Below are 20293 nucleotides of genomic sequence, written 5' to 3'. Positions count from 1 at the left end.
GGCTCTGTCTGTGACTATGCTCGGTACACAGCATATACATTCAGGAAAAGTGGCTTTCCCCATTGTCCTCAGCCTAGGATGTCATACATTTTTCATTGCAATAAAACAGAATGCTTGATGAGTTTCTTATTTACATGAAAGTGAATAGGAAGGAAAGTGGATTTAGCCCGGGAACCTGTTCTTGTACTTAATACAGACAAGTGAACATTATATCTACAAACACATATCTTGTAAGAACAGGCCTTACACTTCACGGCCTTTGAAGTCAAGTGGTTTCTCAAGACCTATCTATATCTCTACAAATATCATGAAATGTTAAGAATGATTAAGTGGAATATTGTCTGTCTAATCAGATTATAAATCTAGCGTACAATACCATCTAAAAAATAGCAGATTCTCATGGACTCTTAAGGAGGATTTGTTGCTAGATTAATAATAATGGTAATGGTTGTAAATTCATTCAGGGATTTCCTGTGAGTGGGATACCATTCGCCAGATTCCGACCAAACACTGGCCAGTTCTCAAAACGGATTCCGTTTTGAAAAAAGAGATCTCGGAGATGCCCATCTTAACAGACAGAAGGGGCAAAAACTAGAAGGACCATTTGGTGAGAAGCCACTAGGTGGCTCCTCAAACGAGTCTGTTTGGCGCAAGAAAGCAGAGGTGGGGTTGCTACCCTGTGGGAATTGCATGGCTTGCAATTTATATAACATCAAGAGAGCTAAATCATTTCGTTCAGCTGATGGCACTCGTGAGTTTACTATTACTCATAATATTTCATGTACCACTTCGTATGCTATCTACTATGCCCAATGCCCCTGCTTTAAGATGTATATTGGCCTTACATCTAGGTAACTGCGTGTTAGGGTGAGGGAACATGCCCATCACATCCTTGCGGCGAAGGAGGTGGACCATCCTTCACTGCTTAAAACTATACCCAGACACTTTGGACAACATCACAATTCAGACCCTCGGGGTCTAAAAGTCAGAGGTATTGACAGAGAATATGGCGGTATAAGGGGTGGGAATTTGAAACAAACTTTGGCACAATCTGAAGTCAGGTGGATTGTCGAGCTGGGCACTATGTCCACGATGGGACTTAATGAACTTTGTACCGTTCCTGTGAACTTCCTGCCGTATTTTAACTGTTTGCGTTTTTGTCTATCCATTTTAATTGTTTTTTGTTTACTGTGTTTTCCCTTTCAGTAATTGATTCATACCTGTCCTGTTTTCTGATACATGGTTTGGTCCTGTCAACTCTGAGACTGCTGGTCTCTATTGATCAAGTTGGAGCAAAGGCTGGAATATGAAGTCTCCCCTGATGCGACATTCAAGATTTTTTATTTTTTAATATTTTTTTTTATACATATAGCATCTTTGGTGCACTGTGTGTGTATGTAGTGTGGGGGCACTACGGGTGCATCAGCTGCCCCCGTTCCCCCGCTCCACACATTCCAACATCCAATATGGGTGACTCTGCTATTGGGGCAGGTGATCGCATTTTCTGTTCTTATTTTTATTTTTTATTTATTTCATTTTTTCTGTGCCCGCAATACTTACCCTACTATTGACTTGGAAGTGACTATAATATATTACATCCCCCTTCCCCTTTTGCGTAATAGACTGGACTGTATACACTGATTTTCTGTGGGGCTTCAACAAAATGGCGATGCACATGTGCACTGCGCCCAGGATCCCTGCAACTGCCAAATGGCCTCTTTTAACTGACGGGTAGCGGATGTGACGTCATGGAGGATTTCCTCCCGGCACACTGGGTTTGCGTGCCGGAAACAGGTGCACCTGGGACCCGGGGGCGGCAGTGCCATGCGCGACTGATGATTGGCCCACAACAGAGTAGGACAGACATAAAGCAAGAGTAGGTAGGATATGACATACATGCCTCCCCCTTGAGAAAGCGAGCAGCGAAACGTGCGTCGGGGTTTCTGTGGCATCATGGACGGGCTTCTACACATATGGGTTGCTTTGAATCTCTTATTACATACTCTGCAGACCTATATATTTGCACTGTTAGCACTTTATTATGTTATCTGAGCAGCACTTGCTGGGTTGATGGGGATAGGTCTGCATCATGTTAGATAGTTTGCAATGACCCAGTGCCTGTTATTTTCCACCTTGCCACCACGTGTGTCTTACTTGAGTTAAACTCTTTTTCTCATACCTATCTTTTCATGTCAACTGTGTCTGTATGAGATTTTATTCAATGTGTGTATTGTCTAGATTTTTTGCAACATAATAAACTTTAATATTTTATACAGTATATATCTGTTTGGTGAGTGGTGTGTGTGGATACTAGTTATCCATTTTTTAGGTTGTTACATTTTGACACATCCCCTGTCTAAATGCACCTTGGGATTCACTCTAGTAGTGAAGGTCCCTATGTATTACTGATATGCTTTTGGACATGTTTGCATTTTTGAAAAATGGGGGTTGCAGCAGTGGTGAAGCAGGGTCCCTTCCCTAGGAAGCTGGCAGCAGCAGAAGTGTGGCAATGCCGTGAGCCTGGTGTCATCGGTGAGCAGAGCGGACTGTATCATTACTTTCCCCTGCTGCCATTTCCTGAAGCCATGGGCTGCTGGAGGCAGCCATTTTCCTGAGGCTATGAGCTTCAGGGAAATGGCTGCCGGAGGCTGCGTGTGTGCCAACTGAGATCTCGGCCAGGCTGAGATCCCAATCTGCACATGTGCTGCCTCCAGCTGCCCACGGCTTCAAGAAACTGGCCTCCCGGAAACCAATGATGGACTTCGCTCTGGTCACCGATGACACCGGGCCCGCAGCATCACCACACTTCTGCCTCCGGCTTCCCAAGGAAGGAACCCTGCTCCACGCAACGTACTCTGCTTCACCACCGACATCAGGCCCGCAGCATAGCCCTACTCCTGCCGCTGCCGGCTTCTTGAGAGGAAGGGACCATGCCTCATGTGACTCCGCTCCACTGCCGGACCCCAGGTAAGATACCTTAAATTCAGACAATTAGATGGACCTCCATCTTTTAAAAAATCTTTTTTTTCCTATTTTCCATCCCAAAATTTGGGGTGGGTCTTATGATCTGAAAAATGCGGTAATTCATTTGGTGTGATTTATGACAGCTGCATAAATGGAAATCAAATGATTTGTCTCCCATTCAAGAGTGCATAGCACAACTCCTTTTCTGCCTGGCTTCCTGGTTTTCATGGTGGCGTGTTCCTGGAGATCGACAGCTTGGACCAGCAGCATGGTCAGCTTATGCCTCTGCAGCATTAGAGGAGCGTACGTGGATTGAAACTGCTTAGACCCAGAGATCTGACCAGTCCCTTAGCTGCATGAGCATTCTATAAAGTGTAACAAGGTGGCCCGGGGTGGTAGTCCCAGCAGAGCCGGCGTTAGGGGCAGGCAGACCAGGCAGCTGCCTGGGGCCTCCGCTCCCCCAGGGGCCCCCAGCTAGCGGAAAGTCACGCAGCCACTATGGGGCCCCTGTGAGGCAGCGCCGACTCCCCCGACGCATTGAACTATACCGACGTCTGCCGGTACAGTTCAAAGCAATGATGGAGTATACTACTGTGGGCTGTGCTGTATACTCCTGTGTGCTCTGCTGTATACTACTGTGGGCTCTGCTGTATACCACTGTGGGCTCTGCTGTATACTACTGTGGGCTCTGCTGTATACTACTGTGGGCTGTGCTGTATACTACTGTGGGTGTGGGCTGTGCTGTATACTACTGTGGGCTCTGCTGTATACTACTGTGGGCTCTGCTGTATACTACTGTGGGCTGTGCTATATACTACTGTGGGCAGTGCTGTATACTACTGTGGGCTGTGCTGTATACTACTGTGGGCTCTGCTGTATACTACTGTGGGCTCTGCTATATACTACTGTGGGCAGTGCTGTATACTACTGTGGGCAGTGCTGTATACTACTGTGGGCTCTGCTGTATACTACTGTGGGCTCTGCTGTATACTACTGTGGGCTCTGCTGTATACTACTGTGGGCTGTGCTGTATACTACTGTGGGCAGTGCTATATACTACTGTGGGCTCTGCTGTATACTCCTGTATGCTCTGCTGTATACTACTGTGGGCTCTGCTGTATACTATGGGCTCTGCTGTATACTACTGTGGGCTCTGCTGTATACTACTGTGGGCTCTACTGTACACTACTGTGGGCTCTGCTGTATACTACCGTGGGGTGTGCTATATACTACTGTGGGCAGTGCTGTATACTACTGTGGGCTCTGCTGTATACTACTGTGGGCAGTGCTGTATACTACTGTGGGCAGTGCTGTATATTACTGTGTGGGCTGTGCTATATACTACTGTGTGGGCTGTGCTATATACTACGTGGCTGTGCTATATACTACTATGTGGGCTGTGCTATATACTATGGGGGTATATTATATTCTATGGGGGAGGCTGAGTTATATACTATGTGGCTGTGTTATATATTTGGGGGGTACATTATACATTATATTCTATGGAGGGGGCTGCATTATATTCTGTGTGGGGCTTTATTAGATTTTATGAGGGATGATTGCATCATACCCTTTCATGGGGCTACATTATATTCTATGGGGAGGTGGGCTGTATTATATCCTGTTCGGGGCTACATTATATTCTATGGGGGGCTGTATAATATTTATATTCTATGAGGGGTGATTGCATCATACTCTATGAGGGGGCTACATTATACTATATGGGGGCTGCATTATATTCTATGGGGAGGTTACATTATACTCTGTGGGGGGGTTACATTATACTCTGGGGTGGCTGCATTATACTCTGGGGTGGTGGCTGCATTATACTATATGTGGGCTGAATTATACTGTATCGAGGACTATGGGGAATACATTATACTATATGAAGAACTATGAGGTGCATTATACTATGGGAAGTGAATTGTACTACATGGATGACTATGGCGGTGCATTATACTATATGGAGCACTGTGAGGAGTGTATTATGCTATATGGAGGACTGAGGAGTATGTTTTAATATTTGGAAGACTATGAGGAGTGTATAATACTATATGGAGGACTATGAGGAGTGTATTATACTATATGGAGGACTGTGGAGTGTATTATACTATATGGAGGACTGAGAAGTGTATTATACTATATGGAGGACTGAGGAGTGTATTATACTATATGGAGGACTATGGAGAGTGTATAATACTATATGGAGCATTATGAGGAGTGTATTATATTATATGGAGGACTGAGCAGTGTATTATACTATATGGAGGACTGAGGAGTGTATTATACTATATGGAGGACTATGGGGCACATTATATTATATGGAGGACTATGGGATGTATTATACTAAACAAGCAAAATGCTGCATATTCATTGGGTGATTGGATTGTTTATGCTGGAATAAAAATCCTTGTTCTCAGCAGCACATCGCCGGTATAAACTGTAGATGTGCTGCTGATAACATGATACTGTATGGTGATCTGTTAGTGATCTATTAGTGATCGTTCTGGCCCCTTCATTCTTTCTGAGATGGTGGAAAGAGGCCGGGAAACAAGTTTCCAACGACTTCAGTATTGTCGATCACACTCGTTTAGCGGCCTGAGATCAGCGCATGTAAATACGACAGAAATGCTTCTGTATGATGTGCAATATGTTAGCATTTGGGGCCCCATTTTAAACTTTGCCTAGGGCCCCACTTTGCCTAAAACCGGCCCTGAGTCCCAGCCAAGTCAACTAAGTTACAGTCAGTAGACACCCCGGGACCTTGTACAGAAATAAGCAGCACAGACACAGCTTCCCTCATAAGATACCTTTTTTTCCCAAAGCCAAGGTAGTCCAGGCAATTAAAGTCCAGGATCACAGCTGCGGTCCAACAGGAAAATGAACTTTAATAAAACAGGGATGAGGGAAAAAAAAGTACAACAGTGGCTTCCTGCTCTTTCCCTGACACTGTCCACGGCCATATCCAGCACAGCCACGGTAGCCAAAATCAAGCAATAGTCCACTCGCTGGGATCTGGATGCTTTTAGTCCCTTCAGTGGGGACCCTTTCGAAGTCCTGGGGCCATGTTCCTGTCCTTAAGTCCTTAGTCCGGGGCAGCAGATTCTGTTCCCTTCCAGGATCTGGCAATGCCCCGGCTGTTCCTATACATCTGCCCAGGTCCAACGTGCCCGGGCTACTGACAGGAAGCAGGAGCTCCTTGCTCTCTTGAGGCTGCAAGCCCAATCCACAAAGTTAACCAGTTCCTTTCCCTAAGCTAACAAATATATAAGAACATTGTAATGGAACACAGATACACAAGGCAATAAAAATACAGACATTGCTACTGAATGGGTACTCCGTCTGAGTACCACACCAAGTGGACAGGACCACCACATAGGAGAGAGGGAGTGCAATGGAGTCCTCTGCCACCTCCTTACAAAAGCATAGAGCTTGCAAGCAGTACAAGGTCCTTGCCTAGGTAACTAGCCACATTGAGACCGCAGGGTGGCCAATAACCTAAGCAATAGGTTGTGCAACCTAAAATTAAAAATTCCCCAGTGGTTCTAAGCCTGAACGGTCACATCTTGGCACCATCCAGGTTGAAAACTGTTTATCCCCAGACATGGATTACGGCGTGGGACAGAACATCAGACAGGAAAGGGATATAATTGTTTTTTATTTTTGGAATGGGCGTTAGGTGAATATAACTGTGTTTGTTATTTTTAAATAAAAAAGGAAAAGTGTTTTTTTACTTAAAATAAAAGACTTTATTCTTGCTGTGTGTTTATTTACAATATAACTATAGGATTAGTAATGGATAGGTGTCTTATAGATGCCCTTCCATTAAGAAAGCCATGGGCTTGATGTCACCGGACTATACAAAGATGACATTAACCCCATAAATATGAACCCCACTTGCCACCACCACAGGGAAAGTGGGAGGAGCCAGGCAAAAAGCTAGAATTGGAGCATCTAATAGATGCACCTTCTCTGGGTGGCTGCGGGCTGCTATTTTTAGGCTGGAGGGCCAATATCCATGCGCCCTTACCAACCTGAGAATACCAGCCCCCAGTTGTCTGCTTTAGCTCTACTGGTTGTCAAAAATGGGGTGACCCCCACATCATTTTTTTGAATTATTTATTTAAATGAAAAAATTGTGTGGGGACCCATCTATTCTTGATAACCAAGCTTGCTAAAGCTGACAGCTGAGGGTTGCCCTGGCTGGTTATCAAAAATACAGGTAAACCCACGATGGATTTCTTTCTTTTCAATTATTTATTTAGAGTGCAGGCACTGGCTGATGAATACTCCCATCAGCCACTGCCTACTTTCGCTGTTATTAGCACCAGCAAGCGTAGGCTGATGTGAGCAGTAGTCCCATTAGCCAATGCCAGTAACCAGAGGTAAAATTTTACCCTCGTTCACAGCTGTGGGCTCACTCCGTCATTTGACAGTATGGGAACTGTGGCTGCCTGACCGGCGGTAATGATTTTACCTCCGATCAAAGGCAGTGTTTGCCTCGCTGTTATGCACATGACAGCACGAGAAACATCCGTTGTTCAGGGGCTGAACCTGAACTGTAACACGTACTTCCAAACACCAGTGATTGTCTTACTGCTGTCTCCAATATAATGTCCTCCCTCTATCTTAAACTGAACCTGTCAAAAACGGAACTCCTTGTGTTTCCTACCTCTACTAACCTACCTATGCCCGACATTGCCCTTTCCGTGTGTGGTTCTACCATTACTCCCCAGTAACATGCCTGCTGTCTTAGGGTCATACTTGATTCAGAGCTTTCATTCACCCTCACATCCGATCACTGGCTCACTCTTGTTATCTGCACCTCAAAAGTATTTCTAGAATTCGACCTTTTCTTAGTTTCGACTCTGCAAAAACTCTGATAGTTTCTCTTATTCATTCTTGTCTGGACCAATGTAACTCTTTACTAATCGGTCTCCCTCTTACCAAACTCTCCCCTTTCCAATCTGTCTTGAATGCTGCAGCCAGGATCATATTCCTCACCAACCGTTACACCATGCCTCTACCTTGTGCCAGTCATTGCACTGGTTATCCTGCCACTCCAGAATTCAATATAAACTTATTACTCTCACCCACAAAGCACTCCACGGTTCAGCACCACCCTACATCTCCTCCCTGGTCTCAGTCTATCACCCTACCCATGCTCTCCGTTCTGATATTGAACTGAGGTTAACATCCTCAATAATCAGAACCTCCCACTCCCATCTCCAAGATTTTTCACGTGCTGCACCAATTTTTTGGAATGCACTACCTAGGTTAATAAGATTAATCCCCAATACCCACAGTTTTAAGCTTGCCCTAAAAACGCATTTTTTCAGACTGGCCTACCGCCTCAACACATCAATCTAACTATCCCTGTGTGGCCCATTCAAAATTTTTACCATAACCTGGTTCCTCGCATCATGTTCTCACACGCTTTATGCATTTAATAGCCCTCTATGGCATCTATTATGGCTGGTCCGTCCAATACAAGCAATTGTTACCATCCACCTCTCGTGTCTCCCCTATTTCCTCATAGATTGTAAGCTTGCAAGCAGGGCCCTCATTCCTCTTGGTATCTGTTGATTTATGTGATTATTGTCATGCTTTAATGTATTTTCTCTGTACAAGTCCCCTCTAAAATGTAAAGTGCTGCGGAATATGTTGGCGCTATAGAAATAAAATTATTAGTATCATTATTATTATTATTACTTCTTGGTGAAGTCTGTGTTCAGTGTCCGTGCCTGAACCGTAGGTGTTCTGTACTGACATCAAACTTTACTGTTCGGGTTCGCCAATCTCTCATGACGATTGTTATGATTCTGGCTGTCGCAAAATACAGATGACATGAAATTAAAACAGGTAAATAGTTACAAATGCAATACCGTTTAGATAACTGGGAGCACTGTATCCTATTTTCCGACTTTCTGCCCAAATCCGTCTCTTCTTTTTCATTACAGGATAAAAATGTGAGTGATTTCAGAAATTTACATTTTTTTTAGCCTCGTGTTACCCGACTGGTGCATTTTTAGGAAAAGCTTTGGGTATGAGTGGTAGTTTCATCAGTATTTTGCTCCTATGTTGCCTCCACCTTTATCAAGTTGGCTATTTCGTCCTGTAGTGCATTAGCTTTCAGACCTGTGTTGGGAAACACGGCTGCCTTTTTACTGCAATTTTTTTTTATTTTTTGCTTTGAGTCTAGTGCAAGGACTCGCAAGACAATGAGGACCCTTAAAGGGAACCTATCACCCCGTTTTTTAAAGATTAGATAAAAATAGTGTGAAATAGGGGCAGAGCTGGGCTTTACATTAGTGCCTCTTTGGTGCCTTTACACCCCCGTTAGGCTGCCGAAATACCTTAGTGAAGTGTCCGTTTTGACCTGTCACTCAAGCTGGTCAGGTCGGATGGGCGTGGTCACAGCGCTGTTTGTCCCCCAGGATCCTGCTCATCATTACGTTGGTGGCGTAGTGGTGTGCGCATGTCCAGCAGATGAATCCACTGCCCAGGAGATGAATAGCGGCGCGGTCTTCGCTATTCAGCCGTTTACCGGTGGGCGCGGCCATCTTTCCTGTGGCCGCGCCTGCGCAGATGGAGCGCTCTGCTGCCAGGGGCTTCAGGAAAATGGCCGCGGGATTCCGCGCGTGCGCAGATGGAGATCGCGGCGGCCATTTTCCTGAAGCCCCTGGCAGCAGAGCGCTCCATCTGCACAGGCGCGGCCACAGGAAAGATGGCCGCGCCCACCGGTAAACGGCTGAATAGTGAAGACCGCGCCGCTATTCATCTCCTGAGCAGTGGATTCATCTGCTGGACATGCGCACACCACTACGCCACCAACGTAATGATGAGCAGGATCCTGGGGGACAAACAGCGCTGTGACCACGCCCATCCGACCTGACCAGCTTGAGTGACAGGTCAAAACGGACACTTCACTAAGGTATTTCGGCAGCCTAACGGGGGTGTAAAGGCACCAAAGAGGCACTAATGTAAAGCCCAGCTCTGCCCCTATTTCACACTATTTTTATCTAATCTTTAAAAAACGGGGTGATAGGTTCCCTTTAACGTGGGTTGTGAGATTGCATACTTTAGCCAAAATTTTGGCCAATACCTCATGCATATTGTATATATTTTACTGCACATTTTTTTTATGCAGAATGCAGCCAAGCCTATCAGTGTTAGCCTTGTAAACTAGGGTGCCTGTCAATGTGGGTGCACTTACATAGAATTGGACAGCCCACCTAATCTAATAGTATGGGCATCACTAATAGGCTGTAAGCCAGACATTGTGCATTACATCTGTATAGCTGGAGTTCTGTTCAAGCTTTATCTGTGTGTAATTCTAATATTAGAATCCTGCATGAATTGGTAGGTGAGTGAGTGGTTGTTTCACCACTATTTTTCACCTGTGCTACCTCCACCTTTATAAAGAGTAGGCTTCTGCACCCTGTAAGTGCATTCATTTTCTTACAGGTGGTGTATAGGGTTGAGCGAAACGGGTCGATCATTTTCAAAAGTCGCCGACTTTTGGCTAAGTCGGCGTCTCATGAAACCCGATCCGACCCCTGTGCTTGTCGGCCATGCGGTACGCGACTTTCGCGCCAAAGTCGCGTTTCAATGACGCGAAAAGCGCCATTTCTCAGCCAATGAAGGTGAACGCAGAGTGTGGGCAGCGTGATGACATAGATCCTGGTCCCCACCATCTTAGAGAAGGGCATTGCAGTGATTGGCTTGCTGTCTGCGGCGTCACAGGGGCTATAAAGGGGCGTTCCCGCCGACCGCCATCTTACTGCTGCTGATCTGAGCTTAGGGACAGGTTGCTGCCGCTTCATCAGAAGCAGGGAGAGCGTTAGGCAGGGTCCACTAACCACCAAACCGCTTGTGCTGCAGCGATTTCCACTGTCCAACACCACCTTCGGTGTGCAGGAACAGTGGAAGCTATTTTTTTTTTTTTTTCCCCTCAGCGCTGTAGCTCATTGGGCTGCCCTAGAAGGCTCCGTGATAGCTGTATTGCTGTGTGTACGCCACTGTGGAAACCAACTGCTTTTTTCAAAGCACATATCCTCTTGTTCCTTCCTTTCTGCACAGCTATCTTTTTTGTTTGTCCACACTTTTTATTTAATTTGTGCATCAGTCCACTCCTATTGCTGCCTGCCATACCTGGCTTACATTACTGCAGGGAGATAGTAATTGTAGGACAGTTTTTTTTTTTTTTTTGTTTTTTTTTTGGGGGAGATTAAGATTGGCATTTCTGCTACAGTGCCATCCCTGTGTGTGCCATCTCTCACTGAGTGGGCCATAGAAAGCCTATTTATTTTTTCCGTGATTTGTGTTCTAAAATCTACCTCAACACAGAAACACTACATCAATCAGTGGGAGAAAAATATTGGCCTCAGTCAGGGCTTGTGTGCCACTGCTGTGTGTGCGCTATCTCTCATTCAGTGGGCTATAGCAAGCCTATATTTTTTTTTTTTTTTTTTTTTTTAATATTATTTGGTTTCAAAAGTCTCCCTGAAAAAAAAAAAAAACCTAAAAAAACAGTGGGAGAGTAATATTGCCCTTTCAGCTTGTGTGCCAGTCTTGACTCCTGGGTGTGCCACCTCTCTCCCTCTCATTCAGTGGGCCATAGAAAGCCTATTTATTTTTTTTTTTAAATATTATTGGGTTTCTAAAGTCTCCCTGAAAAAAACAAAAAATACATAAAAAAACAGTGGGAGAGTAATATTGCCCTTTCAGCTTGTGTGCCAGTCTTGACTCCTGGGTGTGCCACCTCTCTCCCTCTCATTCAGTGGGCCATAGAAAGCCTTTTTTTTTTTTGGTTTTTTTAATATTATTTGGTTTCTAAAGTCTCCCTGAAAAAAACAAAAAAAAACATAAAAAACAGTGGGAGAGTAATATTGCCCTTTCAGCTTGTGCGCCAGTCTTGACTCCTGGTTGTGCCACCTCTCTCTCTCTAATTGTGGGCCATAGAAAGCCTTTTTTTTTTTTTTAAATATTATTGGGTTTCTAAAGTCTCCCTGAAAAAACAAAAAATACATAAAAAAACAGTGGGAGAGTAATATTGCCCTTTCAGCTTGTGTGCCAGTCTTGACTCCTGGGTGTGCCACCTCTCTCCCTTTCATTCAGTGGGCCATAGAAAGCCTATTTATTTTTTTTTTTAAATATTATTGGGTTTCTAAAGTCTCCCTGAAAAAAACAAAAAATACATAAAAAAACAGTGGGAGAGTAATATTGCCCTTTCAGCTTGTGTGCCAGTCTTGACTCCTGGGTGTGCCACCTCTCTCCCTCTCATTCAGTGGGCCATAGAAAGCCTTTTTTTTTTTTGGTTTTTTTAATATTATTTGGTTTCTAAAGTCTCCCTGAAAAAAACAAAAAAAAACATAAAAAACAGTGGGAGAGTAATATTGCCCTTTCAGCTTGTGCGCCAGTCTTGACTCCTGGTTGTGCCACCTCTCTCTCTCTAATTGTGGGCCATAGAAAGCCTTTTTTTTTTTTTTAAATATTATTGGGTTTCTAAAGTCTCCCTGAAAAAACAAAAAATACATAAAAAAACAGTGGGAGAGTAATATTGCCCTTTCAGCTTGTGTGCCAGTCTTGACTCCTGGGTGTGCCACCTCTCTCCCTTTCATTCAGTGGGCCATAGAAAGCCTATTTATTTTTTTTTTTAAATATTATTGGGTTTCTAAAGTCTCCCTGAAAAAAACAAAAAATACATAAAAAAACAGTGGGAGAGTAATATTGCCCTTTCAGCTTGTGTGCCAGTCTTGACTCCTGGGTGTGCCACCTCTCTCCCTCTCATTCAGTGGGCCATAGAAAGCCTTTTTTTTTTTTGGTTTTTTTAATATTATTTGGTTTCTAAAGTCTCCCTGAAAAAAACAAAAAAAAACATAAAAAACAGTGGGAGAGTAATATTGCCCTTTCAGCTTGTGCGCCAGTCTTGACTCCTGGTTGTGCCACCTCTCTCTCTCTAATTGTGGGCCATAGAAAGCCTTTTTTTTTTTTTAAAATATTATTGGGTTTCTAAAGTCTCCCTGAAAAAACAAAAAATACATAAAAAAACAGTGGGAGAGTAATATTGCCCTTTCAGCTTGTGTGCCAGTCTTGACTCCTGGGTGTGCCACCTCTCTCCCTTTCATTCAGTGGGCCATAGAAAGCCTATTTATTTTTTCCGTGATTTGTGTTCTAAATTCTACCTCAACACAAAAACACTACATCAATCAGTGGGAGAAAAATATTGGCCTCAGTCAGGGCTTGTGTGCCACTGCTGTGTGTGCTATCTCTCATTCAGTGGGCCATAGAAAGCCTATTTTTTTTTTTTTTAATATTATTTGGTTTCTAATTCTCCCTGAAAAAAAAAAAAAAACCTAAAAAAACAGTGGGAGAGTAATATTGCCCTTTCAGCTTGTGTGCCAGTCTTGACTCCTGGGTGTGCCACCTCTCTCTCTCTAATTGTGGGCCATAGAAAGCCTTTTTTTTTTTTTTTTTTAATATTATTTGGTTTCTAAAGTCTCCCTGAAAAAAACAAAAAAAACATAAAAAACAGTGGGAGAGTAATATTGCCCTTTCAGCTTGTGCGCCAGTCTTGACTCCTGGTTGTGCCACCTCTCTCTCTCTAATTGTGGGCCATAGAAAGCCTTTTTTTTTTTTTTTTTTAATATTATTTGGTTTCTAAAGTCTCCCTGAGAAAAAAAAATAAATAAATTAGGTGGGAGATTAATATTGACATTAGTGCTTGAGTGACAGTCCTGCGTGTGTGTCATCTCTGTGATTTTGTGCCACAGAAAACAGAGTGTGTAACATTGTGCCTGATTTTCCTTGTGGTCTCACCAACCTGTTAAGGGATATTGAAATCATACTGAAGTTATAGCTCACCGTGTAAGTTGTTTGATAGCAACAAATAAAGTTACTTTGGTTAAGATTTTAAAACAATGAGGAAGTCTGGTGCAAGAGGTCGTCGTGGGCGTTCATTGTCAGCTGGTAATGATGGTAGTGGTAGTGGAGCATCAGGTGGTCGTGGGGATAAAAATATTCCACCTAAGTCTGGAGCTGTGGAGCCAGTTTCGTCGTCAGGCTACACAAGGCCTCGAACGCTCTCTTTTCTGGGAGTAGGAAAACCGCTTTTAAAGGCGGAGCAGCAACAGCAAGTTTTGGCTTACATTGCAGACTCAGCCTCTAGCTCTTTTGCCTCCTCTTCCGAAACTGGTAAATGTAAAAGCAGCGCGTCGCTTGTGGATGTTCACGGTCAGGGACAAGTCGCTTCCTTGTCCTCCTCAGCAAAAACTACAACAAGAGAGAAGGATGCAGCAGGCGACACAACGGGTCACTCCATGGAGCTCTTTACACATACCGTCCCTGGCTTAGAAAGTGAAACATTTAACAGGCCATGCCCATTACAAGTATATTCTGACATGGAGTGCACTGATGCACAGCCACAGCCAGAGTACTATGCTGCTCCTTTGACTCAGACCACCACATTGCCCTCTCAGGGTACAGATCCACAATCAGACCCTGATGAGACTATGTTGCCCCGCCACGAACGCTATACCACCGACCGACACAGTGACACAGACGAAGTTGCACACGAGCTCGAAGAGGAGGTAATAGATGACCCAGTTATTGACCCCGATTGGCAGCCATTGGGGGAACAGGGTGCAGGCGGCAGTAGTTCAGAAGCGGAGGTGGAGGAGGGGCCGCAGCAGGCATCAACATCGCAACAGGTTCCATCTGCCGGGCCCGTATCTGGACCAAAACGCGTGTCAAAGCCAAAACCTGTTGGAGCACAGCGTTGCCATCCGGTTAAAGCTCAGTCTGCAATCCCTGAAAAGGGATCAGAGTCTAGGAAGAGTGCAGTCTGGCATTTTTTTAAACAACATCCAACTGATCAGCGCAAAGTCATCTGTCAAAAATGTTCAACTAGCTTAAGCAGAGGTCAGAATCTGAAAAGTCTAAATACTAGTTGCATGCATAGACACTTAACCACCATGCATTCTCAAGCCTGGACTAACTACCAAACGTCCCTCAAGGTTGTAGCACCCTCGGCCAATGAAGCTAGTCAGCAACGCAACATCCCTTCCGTCACTGTAAGGCCACCATTTTCCGCACCACCGGCAGTATCTGTGCAGGTTTCTTTGCCAGCCAAAAGCAGTCAGGGTCAGGGAATCACCAGTTTTGTAGGAGGAAATATTGCATGTAGGGCACCGGCGGAAACAATACCGTCTCCAACCGTCTCTCAGTCTGCCATGTCCACCGGCACACCCGAAAGTTCCACGATCTACAGCTCTCCAGTCCAGCTCACCCTACATGAGACTCTGGTTAGAAAAAGGAAGTACTTATCCTCGCATCCGCGTACACAGGGTTTTAACGCCCACATAGCTAGACTAATCTCGTTAGAGATGATGCCCTACCGGTTAGTTGAAAGCGAAGCTTTCAAAGCCCTGATGGAGTACGCTGAACCACGATACGAGCTACCCAGTCGACACTTTTTTTCCAGAAAAGCCATCCCAGCCCTGCACCAGCATGTTAAACAGCGCATCGTCCATGCACTCAGGCAATCTGTGAGTACAAAGGTGCACCTGACTACAGATGCATGGACCAGTAGGCATGGCCAGGGACGTTATGTGTCCATCACGGCACACTGGGTGAATGTGGTGGATGCAGGGTCCACAGGCGACATCAATTTAGGGACAGTTGTGCCTAGCCCACGGTCTAGGAAACAGTTGGCTGTAGGCGTTCGCACCCCCTCCTCCTCCTCCTCGTCCTCCTGCAGAAGCTACAGCTCTTCCACAGAACGCAGTCGGCCAACCACTCCATCGGCAGATGACACTGTTGCACACCAGTTGTCCCATTATGGGCCAGCTACTGCCAAGCGTCAGCAGGCTGTATTGGCTATGAAGTGTTTGGGCGACAACAGACACACCGCGGAAGTTCTGTCCGAGTTCTTGCAACAAGAAACGCAGTCGTGGCTGGGCACAGTAGATCTTGAGGCAGGCAAGGTAGTGAGTGATAACGGAAGGAATTTCATGGCTGCCATCTCCCTTTCCCAACTGAAACACATTCCTTGCCTGGCTCACACCTTAAACCTGGTGGTGCAGTGCTTATTGAAAACTTATCCTGGGTTCTCCGACCTGCTCCTCAAAGTGCGTGCACTTTGCTCACATATCCGACGTTCGCCTGTACACGCCAGCCGTATGCAGACCTATCAGCGGTCTTTGAACCTTCCCCAGCATCGCCTAATCATAGACGTTGCAACAAGGTGGAACTCAACACTGCACATGCTTCAGAGACTGTGCGAACAGAGGCGTGCTGTTATTTATTTGTGGGAGGATACACGGGCAGGCAGTAGGATGGCAGACATGGAGTTGTCAGGTGTGCAGTGGTCGAAGATACAAGACATGTGTCAAGTCCTTCAGTGTTTTGAGGAATGCACACGGCTGGTTAGTGCAGACAACGCCGTAATAAGCATGAGCATCCCCCTAATGCGTCTGCTGATGCAAAGTTTGACGCACATAAAGGAGCAGGCGTCTGCACCAGAGGAAGAGGGAAGCCTTGATGACAGTCAGCCATTGTCTGGTCAGGGCAGTGTACAGGACGAGGTAGCGGGCGAAGAGGAGGTGGAGGACGAGGAGGATGATGGGGATGAGTATATTTTTAATGCGGAAACTTTCACGGGGGCACAGGAAATTGGTTGCGTGTCACGGCCGGGTTCTGGTTTTTTGAGGGACACAAGTGACGTAGATTTGCCTGCAACTGCCCCTCAACCAATCACAACCGGAGATTTGACAAGTGGAACTTTGGCCCACATGGCGGATTATGCCTTACGTATCCTACAAAGGGACACACGCATTACGAAAATGATGAACGATGACGATTACTGGTTGGCCTGCCTCCTTGATCCACGCTATAAAGGCAAATTGCAAAATGTTATGCCACATGAGAACTTGGAACTAATATTAGCAACCAAACAATCAACTCTTGTTGACCGTTTGCTTCAGGCATTCCCAGCACACAGCGCACGTGATCGTTCTCACACGAGCTCCAGGGGGCAGCAGACTAGGAGTGTTAGGGGTGCACACATCAGAAGTGGCGTTGGACAGAGGGGTTTTCTGACCAGGTTGTGGAGTGATTTTGCTATGACCGCAGACAGGACAGGTACTGCTGCATCAATTGAAAGTGACAGGAGACAACATTTGTCCAGTATGGTTACTAACTATTTTTCATCCCTTATCGATGTTCTCCCTCAACCGTCATTCCCATTTGATTACTGGGCCTCCAAATTAGACACCTGGCCAGAATTGGCAGAATATGCATTGCAGGAGCTTGCTTGCCCGGCAGCAAGTGTCCTATCAGAAAGAGTATTCAGTGCTGCAGGGTCAATATTAACCGAAAAAAGGACTCGTCTGGCTACCCAAAATGTTGACGATCTAACATTCATTAAAATGAACCACAACTGGATTTCAAAATCTTTTGCCCCACCTTGCCCGGCCGACACCTAGCTTTCCTATGAAAAGCTCTTGCCTGTGAATTACTTTTCTAATGTCTAATTTGCTGCTGCAGATTGTACAGCATACGACATGTTTACACCTCCCTAAATGGCCAAACTCCCCACACGGGGCCGTGGTATCGCGACTTGGCGCAAGCACCCGTGAGACTGCTGTTTGTCTGAAGAGGTGGGTGTGCTCGCTTTTGGTTGACGGCATTGCTACTGGGTCCCTCATAGTACAATGTAGTGTCTCTGGCGGTGGTGGTGCGCACCCAACGTCAGACACACCGTTGTAACATGAGTGGCCCTGGGGCGGTCCCGCCGGCCTCAAGAGAGTTCCCCCCTACCCCAGCTCAAACTGGGCTGTACTACGTGCAAAATTATGTCGCACAGCTCCACCAATCTTTAGTCTATTCGCTGACATCATTCAATGTCTGGCACTGACAATACAAATTTGTAGACATCTATGATGCAACTTAAAGTAGTCTGTGTCTGTGTCCTATATTGGCACCATTAAATAGTTACTGCCAAATTACTATGTCAGAAACACAGCAGATGAGCCCACCCCTGTACCTAAGTATGCCATCTTTTTTTTTGTTTTGGTTGTTTTGCGAGACATTAACATCTATTTATATTTTGGGAGTACTGGGACAGACACTCCTTGCACTACTCCTCCACTCAGCACCAAGCTGCCTGCCCGTGTATCCATGTAACCGCTGTAAAACTGCCATGAGCCTATTGTTTGTTATTTTAGGCCTTTGATAGCCTGTCTGCGGTCCCTACTCCTCCACTGACCACCAAGCTGCCTGCCCGTGTATCCATGTAACCGCTGTAAAACTGCCATGAGCCTATTGTTTGTTATTTTAGGCCTTTGAAGCCTTTCTGCGCTCCCTCCTTCCACTAGTCCTCCACTGACCAGACCACTGCTGCCCGTGTACCCCTGGAACCAATTTTAAAGTGCCTACAGCCAGCCCATTTTATTGTGTTAGGCCTTCGAAGCCTGTCTGCGGTCCATACTTCCACTAGTCCTCCACTGACCAGACCACTGCTGCCCGTGTACCCCTGGAACCAATTTTAAAGTGCCTACAGCCAGCCCATTTTATTGTGTTAGGCCTTCGAAGCCTGTCTGCGGTCCATACTTTAAATACTCCTCCACTCACCACCAAGCTGCCTGCCCGTGTATCCATGTAACCGCTGTAAAACTGCCATGAGCCTATTGTTTGTTATGTTAGGCCTTTGATAGCCTGTCTGCGGTCCTTACTTTAAATACTCCTCCACTCACCACCTAGCTGCCTGTGTATCCATGTAACCGATGTAAAACTGCCATGACTGCCTACTGTTTGTTATTTTAGGCCTTTGATAGCCTGTCTGCGGCCCCTACTTGCAATACTCCTCCACTGACCACAATGCTGCCTGGAGTGCCTGCCTGTGTATCCATGTAACCGATGTAAAACTGCCATGACTGCCTACTGTTTGTTATTTTAGGCCTTTGATAGCCTGTCTGCGGCCCCTACTTGCAATACTCCTCCACTGAGCACAATGCTGCCTGGAGTGCCTGCCTGTGTATCCATGTAACCGATGTAAAACTGCCATGACTGCCTACTGTTTGTTATTTTAGGCCTTTGATAGCCTGTCTGCAGCCCCTACTTGCAATACTCCTCCACTGACCACACCAATGCTGCCCGTGTACCCCTGGAACCTATTTAAAAGTTCATAGAGCCTAGTTATATATTTTATTTACTATTAATAAGGCCATGATGGACTACGCTGTACCACGCTACAAGCTAACCAGTCGACACTTCTTTTGCGAGAAAAGCCATCCCAACCCTCCACCAGCATGTAGAAGACCGCATTGTCCATGCACTCTGGCAATCTGTGAGTACAAAGGTGCACCTGACAACAGACGCATGGACCTGTAGGCATGGCCACGGAAGATTACGTGTCCATTACGGCGCAATGGGTTAATGTGGTGGATGCATGGTCCACAGGGGACAGCCTACTAAGTCTGTCTGCAGTCCCTAATTCAAATTGTCCTCCACTGTCTAAATCGGAACTTCCACCTTCTGGCTTTCGGCCTATAGTATCAGAAATTAAACTGCATTTGGCCTTCAACTTTGGTTAGGGCCTACTAACGGCTTCTGCCCCTCCCTGGTGTTGTCCTCAACTAAATAAAGCTGAGCTTCAACCTTCCGGCTCTCATTAAGTGGTTTTTAAAAAAAAAAAATTGGTGGTTAGGGCCTACTAACGGCTTCTGCCCCTCCCTGGTGTTGTCCTCAACTAAATAAAGCTGAGCTTCAACCTTCCGGCTCTCATTATGTGGTTTAAAAAAAAAAAATGGTGGTTAGGGCCTACTAACGGCTTCTGCCCCTCCCTGGTGTTGTCCTCAACTAAATAAAGCTGAGCTTCAACCTTCCGGCTCTCATTAAGTGGTTTTAAAAAAAAAATGGTGGTTAGGGCCTACTAACGGCTTCTGCCCCTCCCTGGTGTTGTCCTCAACTAAATAAAGCTGAGCTTCAACCTTCCGGCTCTCATTAAGTGGTTTTTAAAAAAAAATGGTGGTTAGGGCCTACTAACGGCTTCTGCCCCTCCCTGGTGTTGTCCTCAACTAAATAAAGCTGAGCTTCAACCTTCCGGCTCTCATTAAGTGGTTTTAAAAAAAAAAAAATTGGTGGTTAGGGCCTACTAACGGCTTCTGCCCCTCCCTGGTGTTGTCCTCAACTAAATAAAGCTGAGCTTCAACCTTCCGGCTCTCATTATGTGGTTTAAAAAAAAAAATGGTGGTTAGGGCCTACTAACGGCTTCTGCCCCTCCCTGGTGTTGTCCTCAACTAAATAAAGCTGAGCTTCAACCTTCCGG

At 45.6% G+C, this 20293-nt stretch overlaps 1 long non-coding RNA gene across 1 annotated transcript in view; it reads left to right on the top strand.

Moving 5' to 3' along the window:
• Positions 1–1069: 1069 nt before the first annotated feature.
• LOC143769002 (uncharacterized) overlaps positions 1070–20293 on the top strand; it is a 46083-nt gene continuing 26859 nt past the window's right edge. Inside the window, exon 1 of the long non-coding RNA XR_013214157.1 lies at positions 1070–1880. This is a non-coding gene — a long non-coding RNA (uncharacterized LOC143769002). The remainder of the gene's footprint in view (positions 1881–20293) is intronic.

This window comes from Ranitomeya variabilis, chromosome 4, assembly GCF_051348905.1.
Source record: "Ranitomeya variabilis isolate aRanVar5 chromosome 4, aRanVar5.hap1, whole genome shotgun sequence".
Taxonomy (NCBI): domain Eukaryota; kingdom Metazoa; phylum Chordata; class Amphibia; order Anura; family Dendrobatidae; genus Ranitomeya; species Ranitomeya variabilis.
The sequence above is the reverse complement of the archived record's forward strand: the minus strand, read 5'-3'. Positions and strand labels throughout refer to the sequence as shown.